The sequence below is a fragment of the Leopardus geoffroyi genome, chromosome D2 (assembly GCF_018350155.1).
Source record: "Leopardus geoffroyi isolate Oge1 chromosome D2, O.geoffroyi_Oge1_pat1.0, whole genome shotgun sequence".
NCBI classification, from domain to species: domain Eukaryota; kingdom Metazoa; phylum Chordata; class Mammalia; order Carnivora; family Felidae; genus Leopardus; species Leopardus geoffroyi.
Genome location: NC_059334.1, coordinates 71,462,583 through 71,473,724, shown reverse-complemented (window position 1 = coordinate 71,473,724; position 11,142 = coordinate 71,462,583).

Here is an 11,142-nt window from a genome sequence, read left to right as displayed (position 1 = left end):
CATCATACCTGGTGAGCAGGCTGGCTCTTAACCAGATAGATAGTCCAGAACGATTGCTATGGGTCAGTGGCATGAACTCCCCATGAAAAGCGCCAAAGGGAAGCCGCTCAAAGCTCCAAAGCCCCTGACTTCATTCAGGTGGTAACTTGGCAGTGGTATATCATTCTGGGTACCTGACAGGGAAGGTGCCCTCCACCCAAGGGTACCTGCTCTGCGTAGATGTCTCTGGGCTGTCAGTTGGTCTTTTATCTACAAAGTAAGTAAGATCCTTTTTCTGTGCCTACGGAATCTTTTGATACATTCCCCTGGGCCAAAGGTGTATCTGCCCCAGCTAGACACATGATGCTTTAAATCACAGCCCTTGTCTTGTTCCACTCAATTCCTACTTTGTGTGAGGGACATGGGGTTTGGGACTGCCCGTCCTCCCATCTACTGGCTACATGACCTTGGATAGGTTAATGCATACCTTATATCCTCTGGCTCCACATGTGACAATTGAGCAGAACCACTGGGACCTCACGGGCACCTTGACTCTGTCACGAGGATGCCCAGAACATACAACCATCAGTGGCTCCCCACTGTCTTCTTAATTAGGTCTGGCATTCAGGCCCCCACCCCATGATCCTGGGTGGCTCCTTAGGATCCCACACAGGTTTTGCTGTCCCCAGCATGCTGGGTCCTATGCCTTTGCTATGACCTTCCACTGCTTATGGGAGACCATTTTCCCCTTGAACTTTTCTTTGTTTTCTGGGTTTTATTTTAAAAACAGCAACATGTATTAATTTTATAATCAGGAAAAAAAAAAACACCTCTCACCATTAATATTGTTTTGAATACCCACCCTTCTGTCAAAAGCCATGTGTCCATAAACTCCTTCTGGATGACCCATCATCTATGGGCACTCAGACGTTTGAATCCGCTGGATCGGCCCTTAAAGTATACAATGTCAAGTATGTATGGGAACATAATAAAAATATACAACCAATTGTTAGAGAAACAGAGTGTAAACTCAGAGGGCAGATCTTCATTTCCACTGTAGTAACTGGTGGCTATCAAACTGCTTTGCCCATGATTCCCATAAATATTTGTTTCATTGAATTATTAACCAATGCATGTAAGAACAAGGGGGACCTGCATGCCTTGTCTCTTGTGAATAGAATAAAAATAACCCCATGTCATCCATCAGGTTAACTGATCAAAGGTTTTGTTCTTTTGCCCCGAGAGAGGGCTAGAAAGGGACCGTTTAGAAACTTGTCTTTTCCAAACCCAGCAGTTTAATGCCACTTGAATGGGTGAAAAACACAGCAGTCATAATGACATATGAGTTCATATCTATCTTTTGCTTTTCAGCCATGAAAGATACTGGATGTAGTTTATGAGGGCCAGCTCTCACGAGGGGATGGGGTGCCGCCCTCAGTCCCTGCCTCGCAGAACAGTAATTGCAAAGGAATGTTTATCCAGGCACAGACTCATTTTTCTGAGGCTTGCCATTCGCTCACTCACACTGCTGTGCGTGGTTTCACTCTACCTGCCTCCTACCTTATTTTGTGGGAGCAGTTTAATTATGAGGGGATGAGCTTTTTCTTAAAGATTTTTAATTCCTCCCGATGGTTCATAAAAAGAGAGCTAAGTGTTGCCGTTTTAATCCTATTGATTAGAACAGAAGGCTGAATAGGACAAATTATCCACTGTTTACTTGATCATCTGTTGAAATTGTCGGTCCTCTTTCAACGGGAGCCAAAAATCCTCGATACATTTTCATCATTCAACAGCTTTCTCTCCACACCTTCCTGTTGTGATCATCATTCAACAGCTTTCTCTCCACACCTTCCTGTTGTGAAGTCTGTACAAATTCGGTGAGTTCCGGTCCAAAAGGAACTTGTAATTGAAACCAACAGAAAGGCCAGTGTTTCTCAACCAATTTTGCTTCCCTGAAGGACACTTGGCAATGTCTGGAGATATTTTCGGTTGTCGTGACTTTGGAGAGGGTGCCGCCAGCATCTGGCAGGTAGAGGGAGCCCAGGGATGCTAAGAGTCCTATCAGGTGCATAAGCAGCTCCACAACAAAGAATGACCTGACCCCACATTTCAACAGTCCTGAGGTTGAGAAACCCTGATATAAACATACGGCCTTAAATGCACAAACAGTTGAAAAATAGTGATAGATTGAGAAATGTCTACCTTCTATCTAGAAGGTCTAGACAAGAGATTGGAGGGACGGCGGACAACTTGATGCCTATCAGAGTAGCCCCAGGTGGCAGAGTTAACCACCTTTCTTTCAAATTGGAGCAGGCTTTGTGAAAGGGACCAGGAGGGCGCGTGTGTATGCTGGCCTAAAAGCACCCTGAGTTTTGGGAGCCTGGGTGGCTCGGTTGGTTAAGCATCTAACTCTTGATTTCGGCTCAGGTCATGATCTCACGGTTCGTGGGTTCAAGCCCCTCATGGGGCTCTGTGCTGATGGCACGGAACCTGCTTGGGATCCTGTCTCCCTCCCTCTCTCTCTCTCTCTGCCTCTCCCCTGCTCGCCCTCTACCTATCTCTCATAAATAAATAAATAAACATTAAAAAAAATTAAAAAATAAAATCACTCTGAGTTTTAACCCCGGGGTCTACATCTGACAAAAATGCCAGTCATTTAGGAAACCATCGCTGCTCGCAAGCCCTTTAAATTGGGAGTGGTGGACTTTATTCTGCGATTATGAAATTACTCACAAAGGCCAGAAACAACTTCAAGTTCAGAATCATCTTGATTCACGGACCAAGAAGAAAAAGAGGAACCATTCAGCCAGCTCAAAGAAATTATTGCATCATTTCCTCGTGTGTGGTTCAGGTTAAAAATAACCTTTAATCCTCACCAAGAGTAAACTGTCTTGTCCAAAAGAATTAGGAAATTACCTCAGAGCCAGGTTATAGGGTGGAGTGGAGAAGGGGCGATTCATCAAGGAAGAAATCACTTGCTATAGTTTAGGTTTAAAATTTCTGAATGACTATGGAAAAGGTGGGGCTGAGAGGGTACAGATGTGAAGAGAGAAGGGGGAGGAAGAGTTTGCATGTGTTGGGTGGGGAGACACATGCGCACTACCTGGGGAGGAGGAGGCTGGCTAGAGTGTCTTAAAGTGTTGGGCAACTGGGTGTTCTTTTGTTCTCAGTCTTGGGCAGTCTGCCTTGGCCTTGAGTGCTCGCAGAGATAGACGGTAAACCACAAGCTCTGTGCCTATTGGGCCAATGATGAAACATGAGACAGGCCGGCCTTCGATGAGCCCGGGGGCATCTCAGCACCTCGGCGTCAATGCAACACACGGGGGACAAGAGCAGACATGTTCCTCGCTGGGCCACACTGCACAGGCTGCGAAGGAATGGGGAGGGACGGCGTATGTTGAACAAAGGAGGCTGTTTGACCTTTCCGATGAGCTGTAGATTTCAGCCGGCTGGCAGTCACTTCCAATTTGCCACTGTGTCAAAAACTACATAAAAGAAAAACCAAACAGAGGTGCTGTAAATGTGCCCCGAATTCACATTGAAGGCACTCAAATATAAGCAAAGATTGTCAAGGGCTGTGACGTCCTATCTCACCGTCCCTCCAGTCTTGTAACTGGGGACACGACTTACTGCTCTGGAGGTAATCAACTAGACTCATTCTCCCTAGTCATTTCAGAAGCTGTGTGAATATGCACATTGTGGAAATTGGAACTTGAAAGATTAAGGTTTTTTTTTTTTTTTTTCTTTTGAGGTTACACTGTACTAAAGTCGAAGTAAATCTTCACATCTGATCTTGTTTGTTTTTTTTTTTTTTTTCAACTCAAAACCACAAGAACTCTGAGCATGGTTTTTAGTACATGAGCAATACCACAATATCCTGTGTCATAAGTAAAAGAAATGTGCAAGAGAAGTACGATTTTCTTAGAACTGTCTAACCCAAGTGGGAGAATAGAAAACACGCAGGCTCGACCCAGGTTTAAGTCCTCCCTCACCACTCACACCTAGATCCTTGAGCAATGCTCTTCGTTTCTCTGAGATTCAGTCATTTCATCAGTCGAACGGAAATAACATTCCTTGCTTCCTACGACTCTAATGGGAAATGAAGAAGCTAATGTGTGTAAGAACCCTGCGTTTGGTGTGAGACCACCTGGAGTTTGGTGGGTGCTTAATGAATAGAATTTATGGTCATAGTTTGTTTTTTTTTCTGATAGAGGAGTACAGTGTCTCTAGGAGGCATTGTTCTGTCAGTGATTATATATCACATTATCTAATATGCAGCAACCATGTAGTTACCAGTAGTCAGTTCAACAAATGCCAGTGCAGTTTTCATTAGTATCGTCATCAGAACCCCTCTTCGAGGCACTCACAATACGGATTAAAACTTGCTCACCTGTTTGCGATTTCGATAAGCAGGGGGAAATTCAAAGATACCTGTGCGTACGTAGATGAACGTCAACTGTTAGAACAATGCACCATAATGATGATGATATCATTTGGTTTAAAGGCTAAGGAGGTTTGGTCAGCAGAAGCAATAGCTCAAGGGAGATGCTGGGACTCCAGCCAATAACTTCTGACCTACAGACGGAGAAGAGACGCTGGGAACTGAAATGTCTCTTATCACATTTTAATTCAAAAAATAGAATCTTACACTCCAGAGCCAGAATCTATAAATGGAATAAGAGATCAGGAAGCGTAGTTTTCAGGTGATAAATAGTACACTTGGCAAAGATCTTTCTACATGTGGCATCAGTGAAGCTAGGGGCTTTTTTTCCCCTGCGTGTTCCTACCATGTGTATCATCAAAACAGATGGATGTCTGGAACTTAATGATAATGCCATGTGTTTATGTAAGAGTTGTATACCAGGACACCTTGATATGTAGGATCTCAAAAGTGGGGAAACTTATTGACTGATTGGTCTATTCTCTTCATCCATCCATCTATCCATCTATCACCCATCCGTCTCTCCACCCACCTATCTACCGTCCCACTATCTACCGGCCCACCCATCCATCCATTCAACTAACATTAATTGAATGCATACTTTCTGCCAGACCCTGGGCTGGAGGCCAAGGCCACAAAGATAGAAAGGCTCAATTCTACTCCTCAAGGACCTCTCAAAGCACTGAGAGTTGGACACAGCCAAAAGGGAGATACGTTCAGAATTCAGTGAGTTACACATGCGTTGGGCACATAGCCAACTTTTAGTAAATACCGAAGAAAGACAATAGAAACAAACCACAGGTGTGTGGTGAGACATGCCATCACCAGCTCTCTCTCTGCATCATTTATTTTGAGAATAAGGGACTTTGAGCCTGACTTTCATCAATTCGGGGGGAATAACTGTAGCGAGTAGGTGGCTCTTGCCTCTTTCTGGCCCACATTCCTCATCTCCAGAGAGAATGCTTCTGTGGCTTAAAGTCTTTCATGGAGAAAGTTCTCCCTAACAGGCTGTCTTCACTGCTAGCGACAGAGGGCCCTTTGCTGCGTGTTTCCTCACTGACGATCTTGGTAGAAGAAGCCCAGGAATCACTTTCACGTTAGGCCGCTGAGTGGGCTGGACGGGGGCCATCTTTGTTACTCTCCCTTTATCTAATATGTGTGTACGGGGAAGCCAGGAATGGAAACTCGGAAAAGTTAAAAAAAAAAAAAAAATAGCACAAATGTCATCCCCAGTTGTGCCTTATTGTTCATTTCAGTTTGTCTCCTGTGCATTTTGCCAAGGACTTAGCCATGTATACTTGGGCTTTTTTGAATCAGAATTTCAAACTACATGGAAACTCTAGTGCCATTGTTGTTGTTGTTGTTGTTTTTTAACAAACAAAAATTTGAATGTCACACTTGTCTGTTTTACACATTAGCAAAACCGCAATTGACTTTCATAGAATTCTGAGTTATAATAACTTTCACCTACTTGGATTTGGTTTGCAGTTTTGGCATGAGCTGATGAGAGCTAAAATATTGTTCTGCTTTAAAAACTCTGTTTTCTGGTTTGGATTTGAGAGGTTCTGGAGGTTGGAGGTTTGAAAGGAATCATTATAAAACCCATCAGCATCAGTCAAATTACCGGGACCACGGGGGTACATGGTGTTCCTTTCCAGCCTTATGGAAATTGTCTCATCAATTCTAATCTGGCCATTGTCACCGGGGCAAGGAATCAATCAAACCAACAAGTATTTATCCAGGACTTGTTACTCACTGAGCACAGTTTCAGGGTACTATTTGGAAGAGGAGCAGGACAATGTGTAGATGTCTAAGGCACATTCCTTCATTATGCGAACGAGTATGAAGGAAAATCGCAATTGTTCTTCTCAAAATTCTGTCTACCTTGATCATTAGCTTTGAATAGATGTATGATTTCAGGTTACCAGGTTGAACATATCATAACTGCTCTGCACTTCCAATGCCCAATGAGTTATTTGGGGGAGCGAAAGCCCACAAACTTATTATACCAGTCTGCTATTTTCTTTTTTACAATTGCTGCTGATTTGGGCAGCATGGAAAGGACCCTGCCTCCTGTCTGCTGAAGAGCAGTAGGCAACAGTATAGAAAGGGCTTCAAGGGAAATCTTTCCTCCCTGGCGTCCGGGCTGCTGAGTGAGCGGGGCAATGGTCAGCAAGGCCCTGCATGCCAGTTGGTAGTGTGTGGTCTTTCAGGACCACGAAGCAGACCAGCAGGCAGATAGATAGACACTGATGTTCTGTCCATAGTCACGGAAAAGGGGGCAGTGGCCAGGTTATGTAACAGTCTGACTTTAAGAGACGTTCAGACCCTTTTCCAATATAATAAAGCCACAGTTGAGAAGTATAAGGAGAACTTTCTCCTGTACCGTCCGGCTACGGAGGCATTCAAAGCACCCGTGATTTTCCTAACAGCTCCATCAAGGTGTCATTTGGCATGAAAGCCCACCCGCCGTAAGCGCACGTTTCAACGAGTTTTAGTAAATTCATACAACCGTGCAGCCATCAGGATAATCCAGTTATAGAACACTCCCAATATACCCGAAGCCACCGCAGACCCCTCTGCGGTCAATCTCTTCTCCCACCCGCAGGCCCAGACAACCTCTCATCTGCTCTTTGGTCTAGAAATTTCACATAAGTGGAATCATACAGCATGTTGTCTCTTGCGTCTGGCTTCTTTCACTCTGCACCACGGTTTTAAGGTTCATTCATGTTGTTTCACGTATGGGTAATTCACTCCTTTTTATTTCTGAGGAGTGTTCCATCGTATGGCTAGACCACTTTGTGAATCTTGTCATCAGCTGATGAACATTTAGAGGTTTTCCAGTTTTTGCTATAATAACTCTGTCACTGAAAATCTTAAGTAACACGTGACACTCGTGGTGAACTGGCAATTGGATCCACTCCCGATTTTGGGTCATCACGTTGCTGCACCAGTTCTGAAATAGACTTCTATTGGGTGCACACAATATAAAACACGTTGGAAAGCGGGAAGTTATTAGGCGGATATTCCTCCCAGTTAAAACCTCAGTTGAACCCCATGGGCCAGGTCCTAGAGGTTTGGGATGAGTCAACTTTCTCCAAAAGCAAGAGAAATTCACCCAAAGACACTCTCATTTTTTTTTTTTTTTTGGCCGCTTACTGCATCTGCTTTCTTACTCTGCAAGCACTTCCTGTCTCTAGCTACGCACCACCCCCCGTCCCCGACTTCATCATCCATGCATGCACAAGTATTTCAAGGACCTTCCCTTGTGTTATGGTAGGTGCAGTAGTAGATATGAAAAGGAATCAAACATGAAGGTTTTAACCAGTCTTGCACGGGCCTCCAAGTCAGCTTTTTGAATATGTTTGACTGAGACCCACAGTGAGAAATTCATCTTACTCTCTATAAATAACCAAAACGAAAGTTTCGTAAAATGGTACTTAACATTACCACGTGTAGTGTGCTGTGTTATTTTCTATCTCATTAAAGAAGAGTCGACTGCAACCCACTGAATGAGTTTTGCCAACACTTGTGGGTTGCATCTTGCAATTTTAAAAAGAGCTTCACAAACTGTTAACACTGAAGGATAAAGAGGGAGAGGATGATGCTTACTTACCACCCTGGAGGACTAGGGCTTGGGAGAATGGTATGGGGGGGGGGCGGTGACCTGGCCGTGGACGGTGTTAGAGTGTGGGTGGGAGGACCTTCTTAGGAACGCAGATGCCACTCAGACCCTTGTTAGTCTAATTTCTTCCAGGGCTTGGACTTACCATCCCGGTAAGTCCTATGTGATGAAGAAGCCAGGCCCCTGTGACTTGGCAGAGGTGGGTGGCCGAAGAGGTGACAGCGAGAGGAATGTTCCTTCCTTCCCAGCGCGTAGAACAAGCCCAACCTCATAAGCAAATGTGCCCTCAGTTATTTGAAATTTACTGCCCTTGGATTTGATAATACTTCTCTTAGAGGAGCTGAAATGCACGGGAACTGAGCAGATTTTATGATCTCCCTGGAAGGCCAAACACTTAGGCTGTGTTTCCATCTCTTTCTGAATCAATAATTATCTTTGGCTTGTTTTTCTTTCCTCTTCGTCCAATCCTTTAAAAAATTCCTTCTCTAGCCTGTTTTCTTTCCGCTGTCTTTCTTACGAAATAACTACAGCTGGGCACTGGAACAAACCATCTCCTTTCAGTCAGTGCCACACGAATCCTTTATTTGGTCTCTTTATTAGGGGCTCCGTCCTTAAGTCTCGAGGGTGACAGGCGCTGTGACACAGGTGGCTTTCAGATAAGCAGGGCAGGAATTTTTTTTTTTTTTTTTTTTTTACGTTTATTTATTTTTGGGACAGAGAGAGACAGAGCATGAATGGGGGGTGGGGTGGGGTGGGGTGCAGAGAGAGAGGGAGACACAGAATCGGAAACAGGCTCCAGGCTCTGAGCCGTCAGCCCAGAGCCTGACGCGGGGCTCGAACTCACAGACCGCGAGATCGTGACCTGGCTGAAGTCGGACGCTTAACCGACTGCGCCACCCAGGCGCCCCTGTTTTTTTTTTTTTTTTTTAAAGCATTTATTGAGAAGTTATTACTGGCTAAGCATTTGACCTACTTTGTCTCATTTAATTCTCAGAATGAGCCCACGAAGAAGACCTCCTTGCCCCCATTTTCCAAAATTGAAATTGGGGCTCAGGGAGGTGAGCCTACCCGAGATCACAAAGCCGTTAAGTGGTGGAGTTGGAATTCCACCCCGACCCTGCTGACTCTAAAAGCATGGTACCGATGCAGCAAACATTCACCGCGAATCTATTATGTTCAGGCATCCTCCCTGTCCTGGGAGGTTCACGGCACGTACAGTGCGACCTGGACACAAGACGAGCTGGGAGCTATGGCAAGTCGGTCTGGGGGATCCGTGGGGGAGAAGCTGTGGGGGTGGAGGTTTATCTGTAGGAAGGGGAGAGCTCCTGGAGGTTTCTGAGCAGGGAGGTCACGTGGCAGGTGGAAGCTACATCTGGGAGCAGGCGGGAGGTGACGGGGGGGGGGGGGGGTGGGGGCGTCTGGCTCAGGAAGGTGGAGGGGTTGGAGGGGGGGAGCAGGCAGAGAGGAATGCCATGAATGCGGGAGCCCGACCAGACTTGATGGCTGATTCTGTCCAGGCATCAGATCATCCCGCTTGCTCCTCCCGCCGTTGTGGCTGACCGGAGCGACCCTCTCCCCGGCTCGTCTAAGATACCCCCTTTTGGAAAAGTCCCTGAGCCCCTTGTTAGTCCTGAATTCTGCTCCTGGGAGAACCCCTGTTGCTTCTCGCCTCTGGCTGCTGCCGGATTTGGCTAGAGGTCTGTTCCTTGGGTATCCTGAACTCATTAGTGTGTGACAAGTTTAACTGCTCTCCACCACAACAAATTATTTCACGTTTTCCCCAGTTGCATTTTACGTGATTTGGGAGCCTGTGAGTTTTCCTCGCATTGGACCAAGTTCCACATCGCGCCCTGCAATATGGTGCCCCCATCTGCCACTGTTTCCTACAGCGTTTAGCCTAAAAAACCTTGAGTAAAGCCTTCCACGTTGGTGGATTCCCATTTTCAACATTTTCCTCCAGCTTCGTCATTTCCTCCACCCGAGACGGAATCTTGTGTTTCAAAAACACAGGGCTCAGGCTGGCACCGCCCATGCCTGTGACCTCGGTCATTTCTGTCCGTCCCCGTGTTTGGCTGCACAGCCCTTCCAGCCACGGTTGCTCACCGGCCTCTTGGTCTTTGTGAAAGAGGTGAAATGGTCACAGCACCTCTTAGCCCTCTGTAACTGGGAAGGGTCGGGATTTAAAAAAAAAATTTTTTTTTAATGTTTATTTATTTTTGACACAGAGAGAGACAGAGCATGAACAGGGGAGGGGCAGAGAGAGGGAGACACAGAATCTGAAACAGGCTCCAGGCTCTGAGCTATCAGCACAGAGCCCGACGCGGGGCTCGAACTCACAGACCACAAGATCATGACCCGAGCCGAAGTTGGCCGCTTAACCGACTGAGCCACCCAGGCGCCCCGGTCGGGATTTTAAAGTTACAAGTTAAGGCAACAGCTCTAGCAGTCTGGGCCAGTGGTGCCTCTGAGAAACAGCGTAATGCAGCGATCCCTTTATCTTCCAATAATTTTCGAACTAAGACAAACAACCGGGAAAAGCCAGGATTGGCGAGTAGAAATGGGGCCCACTGGCTGTGAGACCTAAGGGGAGCTGACTTAATGGTCTTGGGACCTCAGCTTTGTTGTGTCTAAAATGGGTTCAGGGGTGCCTGGGTGGCGCAGTCGGTTAAGCGTCCGACTTCAGCCAGGTCACGATCTCGCGGTCCGTGAGTTCGAGCCCCGCGTCGGGCTCTGGGCTGATGGCTCAGAGCCTGGAGCCTGTTTCCGATTCTGTGTCTCCCTCTCTCTCTGCCCCTCCCCCGTTCATGCTCTGTCTCTCTCTGTCCCAAAAAATAAATAAACGTTGAAAAAAAAAAATTAAAATGGGTTCAGAGATCACCACTGCCTCCTAGATGGGCACCATGGCTGGATGAGCTAAGATTTACACCTGGCACAGGTGGGCATGTCCTCATTTTCTTCGCCCTTGTTTGCTTTCGTGCCTTTGGCTTGGTTGGTCCCTTACCTCCTCTGAGGCAGAATAACACAGTGGTTAAGAATGTGGCCTCTAGGGTCAGACTGTAAGGGTTTGGATCCTGGCTCTGCTTTCTCGTTTATGTGT